At 45.7% G+C, this 20,176-nt stretch overlaps 1 protein-coding gene across 1 annotated transcript in view; it reads right to left on the bottom strand.

Moving 5' to 3' along the window:
* EXPH5 (exophilin 5) overlaps positions 1–20,176 on the bottom strand; it is a 98,693-nt gene that overhangs the window by 52,160 nt on the left and 26,357 nt on the right. The window lies entirely within an intron of this gene.

The raw sequence follows: 20,176 nt of genomic DNA on the forward strand, positions 1-20,176 counted from the left end.
AAAGAAATATTGGATTATGTTTTAAGTGGGTCTTTTCCTCTGGGCATATCAGATTATATTGGCTTATATTGGAGCTGAAGCAGCTGGGCTCCCACCCACCCCATGGGAGGTCCTGGGTTTGGTTCCTGGTGACTCCTAAAGAAGATGAGCAAAAAAGCAAGCTGGCACAACAGGCTGGCATGGTAAGCTGACACAATGAGGAGACACAAAGAGGAAACACAATGACAGACAACAAGCAGGGTGCTGAGGTGTCTCAAGCGATTGGGTGCCTCCCTCCCACATGGGAGTTCCTGGGTTCGGTTCCCAGTGTCTTAAGTAATCTTGTGTCAGTAGGGCATTGAGTCCCCACCACTTGGTGGGTAGGGACTCACAGATAAAAGACATGGCAAAGGACAGAATTGGAGGGTTCTCAATGCTGGAGTTTTGATGTTGGAGTTTGATGCTGAAGTCTTAAGCTGGAGCCCTGGGGAAAGAGACAGAGCCATTCGCCTGATAGTCTACAGCTGACCTTGTGGAGAAAACAGAGGAGCTGAGCCCAGAGGAACCCAGGAAGCCTGAACCCTCGCAGACGCTGGCAGCCATCTTGCTCCAACATGTGGAAATAGACTTTGGTGAGGGAAGTAACTTATGCTTTATGGCCTGGTATCTGTAAGCTCCTACCCCAAGTAAATACCCTTCATAAAAACCAACCGATTTCTGGTATTTTGCATCAGCACCCCTTTGACTGACTAATACATCATCCAAGCCAGAAACCTGAGTTCATGTGAACTCTCCCCCCTTTCCCTCCTCCTACAGGCAGTCAGCCACCAAGTTCTGCTGATTTAACTTTCCAAGCATTACTTATACCTCTCCCTCGTTCTTCATGCCTAATCCAGGTCCTGTCCACATAGCTCCCCTCTAATCCAGGCTCCACCCACGCCCACAGCCATCCACCCAAGAAGCAAATTGGACTGTCACCCTGATGCTCTCAACATCTCGCCTCCAGGCGTATCAAGCCCCAGTTCCCCAGCAGGGCACTCAGGGACCCCCGGACCCACCTCTGTTCACCTCCTGGGCCACTCTCCGGCCTCTCGCTTTTTTTTTTAAGATTTATTTATTTCTCCCCACCCCCGTCCCCCCAAACCCTGTTGTTTGTGCTGTCTGCTCTCTGTGTCTACACTCTCCGTCTGCTCATCTTCTTTTTAGGAGGCACAGGGACCCAAACCCAGGAACTCCCGTGTGGGAGGGAGGCGCCCAATCGCTTGAGACACCTCAGCACCCTGCTCGTTGTCTCTCACTGTGTTTCCTCTTTGTGTCAGCTCACCATGCCAGCCTGTTGCGCCACCTCGCTCTCTTGCTCATCTTCTTTAGGAGTCACCGGGAACCAAACCCAGGACCTCCCATGGGGTGGGTGGGAGCCCAGCTGCTTGAGCTACATCCGCTTCCCTCACTTTGTATTCCAGTGTCGGCACTGCTGATGGTGCCTGCATGTCTACCACAGCCCTTTGCATCTCCAACGAATGCTGCGTGCTCCCTTTGGAATGCCCTTCCCACTTGGAGATGCAGTTCAGACATCACCTCCTCCAGAGGGTCTTCCATGAGCCCTCACTTAGGATTAATGGTCTCTGCATCCACAGCCACTACCTTCTCCTTTGCCACCTGACATTGAATATACTGTTTTTAAACCCATCTCCCTCACCTGATAGTAAGATTAGAGAGAACCCCTTTGTATCTCTGCTGCTTGATTTATAGTAGGTTCTCAAAATACATTTGCTAAATAAAAGAGTATGTACTACTAAACAGAATTGTTGTTGAATCATGATATGGGGGGAAAAAAGTCCACCCTTTGGGGTACCATTCTAGAGAGGGACTCAGAGGCGCCCGACCTCTGCCCCCCAATGCTGTGAGGCACTGAAGAGGGCCACTGAGCAGACACACGTTCCAAAGACCACCACTCTAAGGCTGCAGAGGGGCTTGTCATACCTGGCAGCTCTACAAGAAAGAGGTGACTTTGCAATGTTACCCTTACTACCTAATTATGACGGTTGGTTGACGTAAAGAAAAAAATCCTGATGAATACCTGCCTCAAGGAAAGAAGGCAGATGGAAGCCAGAGGAGAAGCGGCACCTGCTTACCTCCCCAGGTGACTGGGGCCTGGGAGGTGCAGAGCTTCCAGCCTTTAGGAGCTGCCACCAGGAGAGTCTGCAGCTGCTCAGGGCTGAAGCTCAGAGGAGCTGAAAGCTGTAATCGTGGGAAACTGTGGCACTGGCGATATTTGTTAGTGGGTTTGTAGGCATACTCAAATTGCTTAAAACAAAAAATGGACATTTATGGATCACTTTGTTTCTGTGAATTCTCATGAAGGAGCTGAGAAGGTGTTATAAAGGAAGGTGTTATACATTGATTCACGGGACAGAAAAAAGAAAGCTGGGGGAGAAGCTGGAGCCAGAGCTCAGCAGAACAGGGTGGCTCAAAATGCCAGGTGGAAATCTGCGGGTGGGGCTGGTGCCACGTTGAAGGTGGAGACAGCTACCCTGGAGGAAATGCGTTACTCATAAAGCTTTTAAAGAGTTTTGCCTGGATGACAGTGACAAAGCAGTTAAACAACTGTGGACAGGCAGAGCCTAATTGATTGGCCTTTCCAGTTGCCTTCTGTTGGAGGCGGTGCGACACGCAGGGAACCTGTGACTAAGCACGCATTCTGGTGGGCCAGGGAGGGGGCTGCTGCTGCGAACGGGGTCAGGGAGCCGTCCAGGGAGGGTGGCAGGGACGGCGCTACTCTCCTTCCCCACCAGCTGGGGGCGGCTCTTGTGAGCTTCCCCTTCCCAGCTGAACCTGGCACTTTTTCTGCTCTACTGAGGGGAGCACCAAAAGCCCATTACCTGGGCACCACTTTCTTCTAACAGAATTCTCACTGGGCCTTTGGTGGGCCTGAAGGGGAGCTGTGAAGTGAAGGCTTCAATTGCAATTAATTCAGCAACAGACCTGCCCTCAAATGTGCATATTCAAAAATAAGTTGGGGCTTCCCGGAAGATGGCAGACTAGAAAGACACAGAACTCTCTTCTCCAGAAAAGTAGCTAGAGGACAGGCTGAAACAGTCTAGAAAAAGATCTTCTGGGGTTTAGGACACCAGGCAAAGGCTGAACACGGCCCGGAGGAGAGAGGGACAAAGGAGGGAAGGACGACAGAACTGTGAGTTGAAACCAGCGGCCGCTGCTGCCAGCACCATCTGCCACGCTAAGGACACTTTAGAATTCTCAGGCCTCTGGGCCTGCTGCTACAGACAAAGAGGCTCCAGGGATCTGCCACCCCAGGAAAGGGGAAGGGGAGGGACACAGCCTAGGGCTGACTCTGCTTCTGACCTACAAATTTGGTCTGCTCTGTCCCACAAGCCCTGCCAGGCCAGGTGGGACCACACACTGGTTTGCCTTGGGAGCCAGCCCAGGACTGGAGAAATCCAACCCTCACAATCTCCCTGTCTTCTGGCTGGTATTGATTACTGAGGACAGCCCAGGAAAGGGGAGAGAGAAGGACACAGCCTAAGGCTGACTCAGCCTTTGACTCACACTTTTGTTCTGCTGTGTCCCAGGAGCCGTTCCAGGCCAGGTAGGGCCAGGCCATTGTTTGCCTCTGGAGCCGGCAAGGGGCTACAGACACGCAACCCTTCCAATCTCCTTCTCTACTAACCAGGACTGATCGTTGAGGACTCAGAGGGGAGTGGAAATATTTCCTGGCCAGGATAAGGGAAGGGGCTGCCAGAAGGCTGGAGAACTGTCACTGAGAAAGTCTGAATTACAAGGCTCCCAGCCTCCAGACAGGGAGCTCTATCACATTGATCCAGTCTGTGTTGCAGCAAATACACTCCCACCAGGCCCTGAACTGAGTGCTGTCAAAGAGCACCACCTGCTGGCAGACCAAGGAAGTGCATGTGAAAAAATAAAAAGTAGGAAGGGCTTTTCCGGCCCCTGTAGCCTCCTTCTCCAAGGCCCTAGGAAGTGAGTCTGCAACTAATTACTAGATCCAGTGCCCAGTTTTGACAAACTAGCATGGACAATCCTACCAATCCAGGTTGAACCAAGAATCAAAAAGTAGTGGTAACACACGCCTCCTGCCACTAAATCCCTACAAAAGAGAAAGCAGTGAAGCTTGGTTGTCCCTGGAGACCCCAAGGGGAGGGGAAGAGAGGAATAGAATAGATGGAAGAGGGGGTAAGTTGGGGCAATGGAAGTGTTCTGCAAGATTGTGCAATGATGAATACAGGTCACGTTAAATTTCACCAAAAATGTATACAAGTGTATAGTCTAAAATGTAAACCATAATGTAAATCATAAAGGAACTCTGTTTGGTAGTTATGTTTCAATATCTATACATCAGTTGTGGTGAATATAACATCCACATGTGGGAAGATCATTGCTGGGGAAGGGGGAAAAGGGTAAAAAAATTTTTAATGATATTTTTCATTTTTTTAATACCCCAATTTACTTTTTACTTTATTTTAGCTTTTCTAAATTAGTATGTATTCTATTTCTAATCTTTAAAACTATCATTACTATTTCATTTTCCTATTGATTGAATTTGGTAATATAAGGCTTCATTTTTGAAGAAGTTTTGGATCACAGATGGGTTCAACTATGGCAGGGGAGGAGGACTGGTGCAGGGTGTCATTGATGGGGGATGCATGGGTGGGAGGGAGTTCTCCAGGGCATACATATAGAGTGTATAGATGTGTTTGGATATTCACTGGATGTTGACATAGTGGGTGAGGTTTCGCTCGACAACTGGGGTAGTGCTGGGTTCCCATCCTGGGGAGCTCTGTCACATTCCCCAGTGGAACAGCAATAATCCCCCAAGTGCAAGGGCAAAGACCAGTGAAGAAGGATGGTCCAATGATGGGCCCTTGACACTGATGACTATGCTCATAAGCCTGTGTGCTTGAAATTTCAACCAGGCCTAAACTGCAGGGTGCCTAAGAGTTACCACCTGGGAGCCTCCATGTTGCTCAAATGTGGCCACTATTTAAGCCAAACTCAGCATATAAAAGCATTACCTTCTGCCCAGCATGGAACATGACTCCTGGGGATGACTCCCTGGTGCCGAGGGATTACTACCAAGCCTCACCTGGTGATGCAACTAGAAAAATACCTTGAATAAAAAGGGGAAGTAGTAAAGACAAATGAGTTTATATGGCTAAGAGACCAAAATGAGCCGGGAGGTCATCAGAGGGGTCACACTTACACATGTCTCAGCAGAATCTCAGAGACAGCCAAAGTAGATATAACCCCAGGTAATGGTGCTCCTGAGGGCTATGGAGACACCCAGGTCCTACAACCATGGCAGATGGCTCTGGAGTCCAGTGCCTTGCCTGTGGCCCCTACTTTGGCATTTGTTCTCTTGAGTGTGATGGAGTTGGACTCAGATGTGACCTCTCTACACATGCCTCTTCTGTCACTTTTACTGAACCTGTAGTTGGTGCTGGGGTTGGTGTATGCTCAGGAGACTTGAATCTCTGGACTGTCCATGTGCCAGCTGGGCCCTAAGCCTCAGCAGAGTTGCAACACCTACTCTCTGGTTCGTTGGACTTACCCAGGCCAGCTAACAGGGAGGTGAGGATGGTCAACCACCACACCAGGGACCCTAGAGAGTCTACAACTGCAAGCAGGAGAATCTCATCCATTAGCCATGTAAGATCTAAGCCCTCTCTCGATTTAGAGGTGGAGTGGACATCAACATCCCAGGGTCCTCAGGATGGAGAAATAAAATATGGATTAGAGTAGATTTACTGTTCTACTATAGAAAAATTGTGGCTTTAGCAATGGAAGAAACTGTATCATTGATGTGAAAACAGAGGCCACAGGAGTTGCTGAGGGCAGGGAGAGGGAAAAAGAGGTTTGATATGTGGGCATTTTCGGGACTTGGAGTTGTCCTGAATGATGTTGCAGGGACAGATGTAGGACATTATATATCCTGCCATAACTCACTGAATGGACTAGGAGGGAGTATAGACTATAATGTAAACTATAATCCACACTGTGTAGCAGTGCTCCAAAATGTATTCATCAAATGCAATGAATGTCCCAAACTGATGAAAGAGGTTGTTGATGTGGGAGGAGTGGGGGTGGGGATGGGGAGTGGAGAATATGGGAACCTTTTTTTTTTTAATGTAACATTGTGTGTGATCTATGTATCTTTTTTAAAAAAAGAGATAATTCAAAAATAAGAAAAAAAAGCAGTGGCAACACACAGCCTCCTGCCACTAAATCCCTACGAAAGAGAAAGAAATTGAGCATCTAAGTAAACTACATCCTAATCAGGTACCTAGACATCAGTAAAAAATTATGAGCCATACTAAGAAAATAGAAGACATGCCCAAGGAAAGGAAAATATCAAAACCACAGAGGAGATGCAGGATTTGAGAGAACTCATCAGTGAGATGCACACAAATTTCCAAAATCAAATTAATGAGTTGAAAGACAATATGGTTAAAGAGATACATGACATCAAGAAGACATTGAGGGGGAAACGGACTTTGGCCCAGTGGTTAGGGCGTCCGTCTACCATATGGGAGGTCCACGGTTCAAACCCCGGGCCTCCTTGACCCGTGTGGAGCTGGCCATGCGCAGCGCTGATGCGCGCAAGGAGTGCCGTGCCACGCAAGGGTGTCCCCCGCGTGCGGGAGCCCCACGCGCAAGGAGTGCGCCCGTGAGGAAAGCCGCCCAGCGTGAAAAGAAAGAGCAGCCTGCCCAGGAATGGCGCCACCCACACTTCCCGTGCCGCTGACGACAACAGAAGCGGACAAAGAAACAAGACGCAGCAAATAGACACCAAGAACAGACAACCAAGGGAGTGGGGGGAAATTAAATAAATAAATAAATCTTTAAAAAAAAAAAAGAAGACATTGAGGGAAGTGGATTTGGCTCAATGGACAGAGCATCCGCCTACCACATGGGAGGTCCAGGGTTCAAACACAGGGCCTCCTAACCCATGTGACGAGCTGGCCCACATGCAGTGCTGTCCCCTGCATAGGAGAGCCCCATGCACAAGGAGTACACCCTGTAAGGAGAGCTGCCCAGTGTGAAAAAAGTGCAGCCTACCCAGGAGTGGCGCCACACACACAGAGAGCTGATGCAGCAAGATGACGCAACAAAAAGAGACACAGAATCCTGGTGCTGCTGAAAAAATACAAGCAGACACAGAAGAACACACAGCGAATGGACAAAGAGCAGACAACTGGGGTGGGGGAGGGGGGAGTGGGTAGGGAAGGGGAGAAAAATTTAAAAAAAAAGAAGACATTGAGTGAGCACAAAGAAGAATTTGAAATCCTAACAGAAAAGGAACAGGGCTCATGGGAATGAAAGACACAATAGGTGAGATCAAAAACACATTAGAGGCAACAGCAGACTCGAAATGATAGAAAGAATAAGTGATACTGGAGCAGAGCAGCTGAAATTGAAGAGAGAAAACAAAAGAGAGAAAAGAATGGAAAAAATTGAGCAGGGACTCAGAGAGTTTAATGATAACATGAAACACAAAAACATATGTATCATGGGAGTTCCAGAAGGGAAGAGAAGGGAAAAGGGGCAGAAAGAGTATTTGAGGAAACAATGGCTGAAAATTTCCTGACTCTCATGAGAGAAATGAACTTACATGTCCAAGAAACACACTGTACCCCAACCAGAATAAATCGGAGTAGACCTACTCCAAGACACATACTACTCAGAATGTCAAATGTCAAAGATAAAGAGAAAATTTTCAGAGGACCAGGAGAGATGCAAACCATCATGTACAAGGGATGTCCAATAAGACTTAGTGCAGATTTCTCTTTAGAAACTATGGAGGTAAGAAGACAGTGGTATGATACAATGAGGATACTGAAAGAGAAAAACTGCCATCTGAGAATTCTTTATCCAGCAAAATTGTCCTTCATATACGAAGGTGAGTATAAAATATTCACAAACAAACAGAAATTAAGAGAGTTTGCCAAAAAAAAAATCCACCTTTGCAGGAAATATTAAAGGAAGCCTTAGAACCTGAAAGAAAAACACGGGAGAGACAGGCTTGGAGGAGAGAATAGAAGAAAGAATAGAAGAAAGGATAACTAAAAGAGTAAAAAAACAGACATATGAAAACCAAAGGGGAAGTGGACTTGGCCCAATGGATAGGGCATCCACCTACCACATGGGAGGTCCACGGTTCAAACCCTGGGCCTCCTTGACCCATGTGGAGCTGGCGCATGCGCAGTGCTGATGCGTGCAAGGAGTGTCATGCCATGCAGGGGTGTCCCCCACATTGGGGAGCCCCACACGCAAGGAGTGTGCCCCATAAGGAGAGCCGCCCAGTGTGAAAGAAAGTGCAGCCTGCCCAGGAATGGTGCCGCACACATGGAGAGCTGACACAAGATGACGCAACAAAAAGAAACACAGATTCCCAGTGCCATTAATAAGGATAGAAGCAGTCACAGAAGAACACACAGCGAATGGACAGAGAGAGCAGACAACTGGGGGAAGGGGAGAGAAATAAATAAAAAATAAATCTTTAAAAAAACCCAAAAAAACAAAAAAACCAAAGAATAAAATAGTGGAAGTAAATATTGCATTTACAGTACTATCACTGAATGTGAATGGATTAAACACCTCAATCAAAAGATATAGGCTGACAGAATGGATAAAAACACAAGCCACCCATATGCTGCTTACAAGGAACACATCTTAGATATAGGGATATAAAATGGCTGAAAATGAAAGGTTGGAAGAAGACATTCCACACAAATAGTAACCAAAAAAGAGCAGGGGTAGCTATACTAATATCAGACAAAACTGACTTTATATGCAAAAAAGTTATGAGACAGAGAAGGTCAGTATATATTAATAAAAGGAACAATCCACCAGGAAGATGTAACAGTCATAAATACCTATATACTTAACCAGGATGCCCCAAAATACGTGAGACAAACTCTGGCAAAACTGGAGAAATAGACATCTCTACAAAAACCGTTGGAGGCTTCGACATCCCACTCACACCATTAGATAGAACAACTAGAGAGGAGATCAACAAGGAAACAGAGAACTTGAACAATATGATAAATGAGTTAGACCTAACAGACATATACAGAACACTGCATCAAAACTGAGCAGGTTATGCATTCTTCTCAAGTGCCCATGGATCTTTCTTCAGGATAGACCACATGTTAGGGCACAATGGAGCTCTCAATAAATATAAAAAGACTGAAATTATGCAAAGCACCTCCTCAGTTCATAATGGGAAGGAAACTGGAAATCAATAATAGACAGGAAAAGGTAAATTCACAAATGTATGGAGGCTGAACAACATACTCCTAAATAATCTGTGGGTCAAAGGAGAAATTGCAGTGAAATCAGTAAATATATTTGAGACAAATGAAAAACTTATGGGGTACAGTGAAGGAGTCTTGAGAGGGAAATTTGTAGCCCTAAATGCCTATAATAAAAAAAAGAAAGAACTAAATGCAAAGATTTAACCAAACAACTAAAGAAACTAGAAAAAGAACAGCAAACCAGTCCCAAAGCAGGCAGAAGGAAAGAAATAATAAAGATTAGAGCAGAAATAAATGAAACTGAGAACAAAAAAAAAACAATAGAGAAAATCAAGAAAACCAAAACTGGTTCTTAGAGAAGATCAATAAAATTGACAAACTACTAGCTAGACTAAAAAGAAAAAAAGAGAGAAGATACAAATATATTCAACCAGAAATGAAAGGGGGGAAGTTACGACTGACCTCACAGAAATAAAAAGAATCATAAGAGGATATTATGATATGTCTAGTATGCCAACACACTAGACAACCTAGATGAAATGGACAAATTCCTGGAAATGCACAGCCAACCTACACTGATGCTACAAGAAATACAAGAATTTAAAAAACCAATCACATTTAAAGAGATTGAAGCTGTCATCAAAAATCTCCCAGCAAGGAAAATTCCAGGGCCAGATGGCTTCATAGGTGAATTCTACCAAGCATTTCGAAAAGAATTAACACCAATCCTGTTTAAACACTTCCAAAAAATTGAAGAGGGAAAATTACCCAACACATTTTATGAAACCAACCTCACCCTAATACCAAAGCAGATAAAGATACTACAAGAAAAGAAAATTACAGACCAATCTCTCTAATGAACATAGATGCAAAAATTCTCAACAAAATACTTGCAAATCAAATCCAACATATATCAAAAAGACTTACACATCATGACCAAGTGCAATTTATTCCTGATTTGCAAGGCTGGTTCAACATAAGAAAATCAATCAATATAATATACTACATTAACAAATTGAAGGAAAAAACACATGATCATCACAATCAATGCAGAAAAAGGCATTTGACAAAATTCAGAATCCTTTTTTGATCAAAACACTTCAAAAGATAGGGATAGAAGGAAAATTCTTCACTATGATGAAAGGCATATATGAAAAGCCCATAGGCAACATCATACTCAATGGGGAAAGGTTGAAAACTTACCCTTGAAGATCAGGAACAATTCAAGGATACCAGCTATCACCATTGTTATTCAATATTGTACTAGAAGTTCTAGCTAGAGCAATTAAACAAGAAAAAAAATTAAAGACATCCAAATAGGAAAAGAGGAAGTAAAACTATCACTGTTTCTGGAAGACATGATGCTGTACTTAGAAAATTCAAAATTCTGAAGTATCCACAACAAAGCTACTCGAACTAATAAATGAATTCAGCAAAGTGGCAGGATATAAGATCAACATGCAAATATCTGTAAAGTTTTTGTATACTTTTGACTGAACAATCTGAGGAGGAAATCAGGGGAAACATTCTATTTACAGCAGCAACAAAAAGACTCAAATACCTAGGAATCAATTTAATCAAAGAAGGACAGGACTTATATGCAGAAAACTAAAAAACAGTGCTAAAAGAAATTTTAAAAGACCTAAACAAATGGAAAGACATTCCGTGTTCATGGATTGGAAGAATAAATATCGTGAAGATGTCAATCTTACCCAAACTGATTTATAGATTCAGTACAATACCAATCAAAATCCCAGCAGCTTACTTTACAGAATTAGAAAAGTCAATTACCAAATTCATTTGGAAGGGAAAGTGCACCCAAATAGCAAAAACATTCTAAAAAAGAAGAGGGACATGGTAGGAAGTTCACTGCCTGACCTTGAAACATATTAGAAAGCTACAATGGTCAAAACAGCATGGTACTGGCATAAAGATAAACACATCAATCAGTGGAATAGAATTGAGAATCCAGAAATAAACCCTCACCTATATATTCACCTGGTTTTTGACAAACCTACCAAGTTAATGTTAATGGGACAAAACAGTCTCTTCAACGAATGGTGCTTGGACAATCAGATGTCTATAGCCAAAAGAATGAAAAAGGATCCCTGTGTCACTCACTGTCAAGAATCAACTCAAAATGGATCAAAGACCTAAATATAAAAGCCAGGACCATAAAACTACTGGAAGCAATTGTAGAGAAACATCTTCAAGACCTTATAGTACATTGTGGTTTCTTGGAACTTACACTCAAAACATTTGCAATAACTTAAATACTTAAATACTTTTGCACAGGACTTTGTCAAAAAGGTGAAAAGGCAGCCAACTCAATGGGAGAAAATATTTGGAAATCACATCTCCTATAACAGTTAATATCCAGGATATATAAAGAAAAATTACAACTCAACAATAAAAAGACAACCCAATTAAAAAAATGGTCTAAAGAGTTGAATAGATATTTGTCCAAAGAAGAAATACAAATGGCAAAAAAAAAAAAAAGAAAAGAAAAAATGTTCAGCATCACTAATGATTTTGGAAATGCAAATGAAAACTATAGTGAGATATCATTTCACACCGATCAGAATGGCTGATACTAAAAAGAAAGAGAACTACAAGTGTTGTTGAGGATGTGGAGATACAGTAACACTATTCACCTTTGGTGGGAATGCAGAATGGTTCAGCCACTGTGGAGAACTATTTGGCAGTTTCTAAGGAAGCTGAATATAGAGTTGCCACATGATCCTGCAATACCATACTGGGTATATACCCAGAAGAACTGAGAGTAGTGACATGAACGGACATCTCCACACCAATGTTCATAATGGCATTATTCACGATTGCCAAAAGTTGGAAACAACCCAGATGTCCATCTACCAATGAATGTATAAACAAATTGTGGTGTATCCACATGATGGAATATTATGCAGCTGTAAGAAGAAATGAAGTCATAAAGCATTTGACAACATGGATGAACCTGGAGGACATTATGCTGAGTGAAGCAAGCAAGACACAAAAGGACAAATACTGTATGATTGTGTTACTATGATCTAAATATATTGTGTAACATATTGTATAATTTTTAAAAATTGTATGTATACAGTACATTTAATTGAGAAATGGAAAAAAAAAGTTGGGAGCAGATGCGACTCAAGCAGTTGGGCATCTGCCTCCCACATGGGAGGTCCCAGGTTTGGTTCCCAGTGTCTCCTAAAGAAGATGAGCAGACACAACAAGCAGAAAATGAGCAGACAGAGAAGGGGCCCACCGGGGGAGGGATAAGTCATTTTTAATTGCTCTCATTTCAGAGCTAGGAGATATACTCCCCCCACCACTTTGTTTGGCATTCAAACATGTTATAACAGGAGTTGAAAAATAAGAGTAAGGAATAAGGGGAGAAAAGTGCCAGGACTCTTTGTCCTATGGGTTAGGTGACACTGAGGCCTTACAAACTCCACTTCCCAGGGTTATTAACAGTGGACGAGATGCCAAGGGCAAGAATGTCTCGGCCGGACATCTGACCATGACGCAGGGCAGTCTCAGCCCCCAAGCCCCATGCAACATCCTGTTTTGGAGGAACAGCCAGCAACCCCCCCGCCCCAGGCAGGGGCCAGCCTCGTGGGAGTAGTTGGAGCCTCACATGAGATACTGCTTATCACACCCCAGGCACGCCCCAGGATACTTTAAATTCTAAGATACCTCCTAGGAATTTTGGAGTGGGTGGTGGTTTGGATACACTGCTATCATTGGCTTGTGGACAAGAGCTCCCCTGCCCTCTGACACCGATGGGAGGGAGCACACTGGGGAAAGGCTGGCTGATTTATCAAGCCGAGTCCCTGACTCTAGCCCATGGGGCCCAGGCTCTTCCTATGATGCAGTAGAAATGCAGACCCAACCATGCATGGCTTCTGGAGGGTGTGGGATGAGGATGCTTAGTGAGGACACAGTAGAAGCTGTAGGCAACGAGCATGCAAAGATTGCACCAGGCCCTGCAGATGTGGCAGGCACCGTGTATTGGACCCAGAACAAGCAGTTATGAGGGAAATTGTTCCCACCGAAAAGCTGTCCGTGGAGTGGGCTGGGGTAGGATTATGAGTACCCCTCTGTCCCACTAGCTATGCTGCTGGAGGCTGCAGGGTTGGGATGAAGGGGGAAGGGGCCGACCCCTAGAAAAGTATGATTTGCTGGGAGAATTTCGCGAGCTTTCACTCTGCTTCTTAGAAAATAGCATCAGGAGAAAAAAGAAAGGACCGAAATTGAAATATGATCACAAAGGTCAAAGAGCAGTTCCCTGCTGATCAAAGTGTCCTCTGCTGGAGGACGGTCAATGAAGACATTTATCGAACTTCCGGTTATGAGTCTCAAGTTAGGTACCCTGGAATTTGTGTTTAAGGGAAAATTACACAAATGGATCAGACCCTAGCTCTGCTCACACTGCCCCCCCCCTAAAGAGCTTACGGTTTTACTGAGGACAGAGAACGGAGGTCATGTGGGTCCCCAGTGGGTGTACGTCAAGTGCCCCTGAGGCTAGAGTGCAGCTGCTGTGAGGTCAGAGGAGGAGGAGTCCCCATGGCCTGGATGCCCGGAGCATGTGGGAAGACGATGAGACTTGAGAGGAGCCTTGGGAAAGGGTGGGTTTATGGGCAGAGAGTGAGTGAAGGCGTGTCTGCACCAGGGTTGGTGTGAGCTCCAGCATGCTCGCCTGAGCAGAGCGCCTTCCTGGGCATAACCTCGAGGCGTCACAGCCAGGGCTACGTGGTGCTGGTGCAGCGTCTCGGTAAGCAGATGGGCTGAGGTGGGGCCAGGAGGGGCGGGGAAATCCATCTGGAGGGTTCTGCAAAGACCCTCCTGGAGCTGATGTGGACCTCGAGGGGGCCAAGGAATGGAAAACCAGTGCTAGACTGCTGAGACTGCAGCTAAAAACAAAAAGGAAACATTTTCATAGACTTCTGCATCTGGAAGAAAAGAACCACACATAGAATAGATGACAGCAATTTAAAAAATAGGCTGTGAAAAGTCCTGTCCTTTATTTAAAAGCCTAAAAAGAAAGAGAAAAAAGAAAAATCTGGATGATACAATTGAAGGCAAAGGTTGGATGTTGGGGGGATTTAATGAAGACTCCGGACTTTCCCCAGGCCTTCTGGGTATTTCCGAGGGTTCTATCGGCAGAGCCCCTCGGCCCCCTGCTATTCCCATCCCCATCACAGCAGCACCCTGGGACCACCAGTGAGGGGCCGAGGAGCTGGGCAGCAGCCGGGACTTGGGGTCTTGACACAAAACTGTGTTTACAGGGACAGCAGCTGGGCCTCAGAACGTGTACTCCTCCCGTGCGGTGCGGAGGCCGAGTGATGGGAATAATGGAGGGAATCTTCGAGTGGTAGATGGAATCATGTACCCCAACAAACACCTTCTTAATCCTAAATGGCTCCCCTGTGGGTGTGAGCCTACTGTAAACTGAATCTTCGGAAGATGTAATTTTTAGTTAAGATTTGCCAAATGAATGGCGACAAGCGCTCAGTTCATAGTACGAGAGAACTGAGAAAGAGAAGAAACTGGAAGCCAACAGTCTGAAAAAGACGGGAAGAGCCAGAAGCCAAGAGTCAGCAGGAAACTGGAAGAAAAACTGAAAGACGAGGCTGTTGTCCTTGACAGGAGCCAAGAAACCCCAAGGGCGGTCGACAGGCGGTCCCAGCACCTCCCGGGCTCCTGGAGAAAGTGAGCCCCGTCCATACCTTGATTTTGGACTTCTTTCCAGCCTCCAAATGGCGAGCCACTGAATTCCTGTGGCTAAGCCTACACGCCGTGCGGTATCCGTCACGGCAGCCGGGCCACTGAGCCCGCGGCCTGGCCCCACCCCGGCATGATCGCCGGCGATGCTTCTGCTTAACATTGAGCTCCCTTGAAGCTGGTGCACTGACCTCCCTCCCAGTGGACACGTGGTCACGCCTCCCACCACCCCATGTCTGGATCATGTCACCCCAAAGCCACAGGACACACTGGACAGGCGCCGTGGGGGTGGGGCGGGGGGAGAAGGAGACCGAGCTTCTAGCCCGCTTCCATCCCGCAGCATTGCCCTGAGCCTGGCTAGTCCAATCTGGGAAAAATCAGGATAATCATAATTGTTGTTTCTACCTTGAAGGATTTTTGAGGGGATCGGTGAGCACAGCGGGCTTTAAAGTCCTGCAATTATTAAAGAAGTTGCCAGTGAAGCGTTCCTGGAAAACTAGGAGAGGGAGGTCTCTAAAGTCTTCTTTCTTTTGGCCAATTTGTATGAAAACCAGATGGATTTACTCTTTCAGAAATTCTTTAGGCTTCCGTGTTGCCCGTCCTTAGCCATTTGCTGCTTTCTCACATTGAACGTAACACTCAACAGCCAAGGTGAAGAAACTGTGAGTGCCACTGGCTCAAGGAAGACAAGTTCCCAAGACCAGGATCTAACCAGCTTGTGGACGTCACAGCACTTGTGTTTATGTGTGACCACACTTAGTGGGCAGTAAAACAAAACAACAGTGAAGAGGGATTCTTCCAGGTGCCAGTCTAAACAGCTCCAGGGGCAGAAGGTCTCTTTGATCCTGCCCAACAATTTTAAAGTGAGAAAGTACCACAAGGTTAATTACATCAAGTTAATTGCATCAGGGATAGCTCTCTCCCTTGTCCTTTGCTAGGATTCCAGGTCTTCCCCTTCCCAAACCACAGGGTACCTGAGACAGGTAAACAGCCCCTCAACTCATGCAAAGAAATGGAGGGTGCCAATGATGTGACCCCAGTGCCCAGGCAGCCAGGGTGGAATCCTTTACTGCACATCACAATCCCCCTGAAAACTTTAAGAAAATACCTATGCCCAATCTGAGCACAGACCAATTAAATAAAAGGATGTCTTGGGGGAAGCAGATGTGGCTTAACTGACAGAGCATCATGGATGTCCCCTGCATGAGGAGCCCCATGCGCAAGAAGTGCACCCCGCAAAGAGAGCCGCCCCATGTGAAAGAAGCGCAGCCTGCCCAGGAGTGCGCTGCACACACGGAGAGCTGATGCAGTGAGATGACACAACAAAAAAGAGACGCAGTTTCCCAGTTCCGCCAGATAATGCAAGCAGACACAGAAGAACACACAGCGAATGGACACAGAGAGCAGACAACAGCAGGAAAGGGGAGAGAAAGAAAGAAAGAAACCTTTGAAGAAAAAAAAAAAAGAATGCCTTGGGGTGGGGCCTGACATTGACCATTTTGAAAGGACCCCAGGTGGTTGAGATTCTGTTTCATGCCAGGAGATGTGTCATTACCTTTAATGCACAGGTGAGCAGCAAAGACAGAAGCGAGTGACTTGACATAGAAGTGCAATGGACACAACCAATCCAATGTCCACAGAGAAAATGTGACATTGGTGTGGGAAAAGTAGCCATGGTGGCTGCTGGGTGCGGGGAATGGGAGGAAGAGATGAGATGTGGAGGAGTTTTCGGGACTTGGAGTTGTCCTGGGTGGTGCTTCAGAGACAATTACCGGACATTGTATGTCCTCCCATGGCCCACTGGATGGAATGTGGGAGTGTGGGCTATGATGTGGACCAATGACCATGAGGTGCAGCGATGCCCAGAGATGTACTTACCAAATGCAATGGATGTGTCATGATGATGGGAGAGAGTGTTGCTGGGGTGGGGGGAGTGGGGGGGGGCGGTGGGGTTGAATGGGACTTCATATTTTTTGAATGTAATATTTTTAAAAAAATGAATAAAAAAAAATTAAAAAAAAAAAAAAGAAGCGAGTGAGCGTGGAGAAAGGCCCTCCTGGACAGGTGAGTTCAGCGCCTCCACCACCATGGTATCACTTCCGGCTGGCCTGCAGCCCCTGCTCAGAAATTCCAGCCCTAGGCTGTCCTAGCCCCAGAGGGTGTCATGGGTTGGAGGCCTGACCCTGACGTAGAGGTTGGCTAGAAAGCCACTGGGTGACCTGCACGATGGGCTGAGACCATCAGAATGTGGAGAGGATGGGCCAGTGAAGAATGCATCAGTATGACAGAGGGACTCGAGGGCATCCTGGGAGGAGGACAGTGTGGGCTGTGCCAGGCAAGCACACTGAGGAGCTGGCCCTAGAGCTGTCGTGGCCCCCCAAGTCCTTCCAATTCCGGTTTCAGTCTATGTGTAACCTTTCTGCAAAGCCCCCTCCACTTAAGGTGGCCTGAGGGACACTCCACTGAAGGACCCTGACTTTCACGAGCACGATGGAGACTGACCGTGGCCCAGGAAGAAAGGAGCAAAGCAGAGAGAAGCAGCAGCACCAAGGCAACAGCACAGGAGGGTAACTCCCAACATGTGCAGAAGCGAGAGTCGTCGTACAAGAGCAAGGAATGGATGTAACAGGCTACAATGGAAGGAAAACGCATGAGAGTTTTCAGGCAGGGGGCAAAGCCTTGGCAATATGAAAACTTGATGTTGAGAAAATGCAGAATATGAAGGATGACAGAAGAGAACAACAGGGATGGAAGAGAAAAGGACAAGGCTTGAGCGTCCTTGGCTCTGCAGGCTACTGGACTCAGGTCCTCGCAACCAGGCCAGCAGTTTCCAGCTGGGCTTGGCCAACCAGGGCACAGGCGGGAGACTGGAGGGCGGTGGGAAAGGAAAAGCCAGCGCATTTCTCCATTCTCTCCGCCTCAGGCAGGACTTCTGGCAGTCTCTCTCTCCCCTAGTAGCTCCACACTCCCACGCAGCCCTGTCCCCGTTCCAGGTCCCGCTGCAGGATCCCAGCCCAGGGACTCTGATGCCAGCGGGTGTGCTGGGGCTGGCTCGTAGTGGCTCACAAGAACACACTGTTAAATATTCAGGAATTTTGCAAGCTGGTTGTTAAATTGTTGCTAGCTTGATATGCTACAAATCAGGGTTTTTAATCCAAGAGAGCCAGTTTCCAGGGCTCTTGGCCTGGGAAAGGCTTGCTGCTGTTGCCAATCTCTGCTTGTCTCAAGGACTCCTGATCGGTTCCTCTGCCTCTTTTTATCACCATGTAATCAATTCCCTGCACTGAATTTTATTTCAGATACTGAGTAGTGTATGATTTCCTGGTTGGACCCAGACTGATATGTAGACAATGATCTCCCAAAAGAGCTTTCCCAACTTCTTTAAGAAGGATTAGTGGTAAACACTGAATTCATAATAGATGAAGCTTTTATTAGCTTGTTTGTCTAGTAATCCCATTAATCGCTTCCACGTGTAACTAAGTAATTTTTAAAGTAAATTGATTTTGGTAAAATTTAAAGCACACACTAACAGGGTATTGTTTAACTAGTAAAACTTGCAGATCTAAATGACTATCAGGTCACTTGATCAAGAACTTGAGGTGGATGGTCTTTTCTGAGTGGGGTTTGCCACCTGGCATTGAAAATGGGAAGAGGGGGCGGCAGACTTGGCCCAGTGGTTAGGGCATCCGTCTACCACATGGGAGGTCCGTGGTTCAAACCCCGGGCCTCCTTGACCCATGTGGAGCTGGCCCACGCGCAGTGCTGATGTGCGCAGAGTGCCCTGCCACGCAGGGGTGTCCCTGCGTAGGAGAGCCCCACGCGCAAGGAGTGCGCCCCGTAAGGAGAGCCGCCCAGTGGGAAAGAAAGTGCAGCCTGCCCAGGAATGGTGCCGCACACACAGAGAGCTGACACAACAAGATGGCACAACAAAAAGAAACACAGATTCCCGTGCTGCTGACAACAACAGAACAGAAGTGGACAAAGAAGATGCAGCAAATAGACACAGAGAACAGACAACCGGGGTGGAGGGGGGGGAAGAGAAATAAATAAATAAATCCTAAAAAAAAAAAAAAGAAAATGGGAAGAGGGAGGGAACTTAAACAAGATCCATTACGTACACTAATGTATGTATAGCAATCAATCTTGTTTCTCTGCTCAAAAACCTCTTCCTGCCAATTTCCTTCTTAGAGTTCATGAAAGCTGCCACTTCAGTCTTTTACCTTATAAACTCTTATTGTTTGGTTGTTCCACTATCTTTTCCCTAAAAGAAATATATCATGGGTCTTAAAAACAGATGGAAATAAATGGGGCTAGGACAATTGGAAAAATCAATTTATGTTATTATCTGCTCTACAGACAAAATGTATATCAAATGAATAAAAAAGTTAATGTTTTAAAAAAGACTTAAAACCTAGAAGTGAATATTGATCTAATCTCTAGATGACAGAGAACTTTCCAATCTTAAAAACAATTGGAACATTTTTAAAAACTTGGTATATTTGACTACATATAAGGGAGTAAAAAACTTCTATTTTCAGATAAATAGAAGTTAAGTGCAAACTGAGAACTGGGAAATATGTTTATAACAAATAGGACAAAAGTCAATTTTCTTAATTATCGAGAAACATAAAATCAATAAGAAAAAAAACCACGCCAAGACTCTGAGTGAAACAGAATTGGTTGTCTTCTAGAATCCAGAATCTCCCCTCCTTTCTGATTTTGTTATGGGCAGCAAAGTGTCATTCCCAGCGGATGGATTATGACTGGTCTAACATTTCAATCCTACTCCTTGCTTTCTTGATTCTCTTGCATCTAAGGGCAGCCATATGACCTGTTTCTGGCTAATGAAACATAAAGGATTAATCTGCTTGCTGGGCATCTGGAGAAGCTTTTGCTTCATGTGTGTGAACCCATTTGTAAATAGAACCTTTGAAGATGTCATCAGTTAAGGTGTACCCAAACTGAATGAGGCTAGGCCTTAATCCAACTGGCTAAAGTCTTATGAACAAATGAAATTGCATACAGGAAAAGAAAAAAAAAAAAAGAAAAAAGTCAGCAGAAGAGCAAGAAGCTGGAAGTCAATGGAACCCAGAAGAGAAAGGAGCTGCTGCTATGTGCATTGCCATGTGACAGGAAGTCCAAGGATCCAAGGAGCACTGGCAGCCAGGCCTGAGTGCCACAGT

The sequence above is a fragment of the Dasypus novemcinctus genome, chromosome 27 (assembly GCF_030445035.2).
Source record: "Dasypus novemcinctus isolate mDasNov1 chromosome 27, mDasNov1.1.hap2, whole genome shotgun sequence".
In the NCBI taxonomy this organism is placed as follows: Eukaryota; Metazoa; Chordata; class Mammalia; order Cingulata; family Dasypodidae; genus Dasypus; species Dasypus novemcinctus.